At 38.7% G+C, this 703-nt stretch overlaps 1 non-coding gene across 1 annotated transcript; it reads left to right on the forward strand.

Annotated features, from left to right (window-relative positions):
* The first annotated feature begins 298 nt into the window (after positions 1-298).
* Positions 299-403, forward strand: LOC121226930 (small nucleolar RNA R71). Its single transcript, XR_005924628.1, has one exon. It is a non-coding gene; the product is annotated as a small nucleolar RNA R71 (small nucleolar RNA).
* The last annotated feature ends 300 nt before the right edge of the window (positions 404-703 follow it).

Genomic DNA, 703 nt, shown 5'->3' on the forward strand with positions numbered 1-703 from the left:
TTACACCTCATTACTAGATGTACCTGAGGAGAACCATACAAACCATCAATCTTTTTATTTAAAAGTTCTACCTGGTTAGATAGCATAGTGACCGCGTCTAGGTTGAAAACACCAGCTGCTTTTGTCGGCTTTGTTCTCATGACTTGCCATTGATATTTATTCAGTGACATCTCTTCAATAAATTCGTAAGCCTCTTCAGGTGTTTTTGTTGTTTAAGTTCCACCGGCGGCTGCATCGATCAGTTGTCTAGTGAAGGGTTCACACTGCTGTAAAAATTCTGAACCTGCAGCCATAGAGGTAACCATGGTGAGGGCACCTTCTCAATAAGTCCTGTATGTCTCCCATGCATCATAAGAGTTTCTAGATCAATCTGCACAAAAGAAGAGATATCATTCCTCAATTTAGCCATTTAGCCGACGGAAAATATTTGAGTAAAAAAGTTTTGGTCATTTGCTCCCAAGTAGTGATTAATCCAGTGGTAACGAGTTCAATCATTGCTTAGCCTTATTCCTTAATGAAAAGGGAAGCAACCAAAGCGAATGCATCGTCAGAAATGCCATTGATATTAAAAGTGTCGCAAATTCCAGAAAATTGCTAAATGAGTGTTCGGATCCTCGTCCTACAAACCATCAAATTGAACAAACTATTGTATCATTTGAATCGTGTTAGGTTTCAGTTCAAAATTATTTGCAGCAAAAGTAGG

The sequence above is a fragment of the Gossypium hirsutum genome, chromosome A03 (genome assembly GCF_007990345.1).
Source record: "Gossypium hirsutum isolate 1008001.06 chromosome A03, Gossypium_hirsutum_v2.1, whole genome shotgun sequence".
NCBI classification, from domain to species: domain Eukaryota; kingdom Viridiplantae; phylum Streptophyta; class Magnoliopsida; order Malvales; family Malvaceae; genus Gossypium; species Gossypium hirsutum.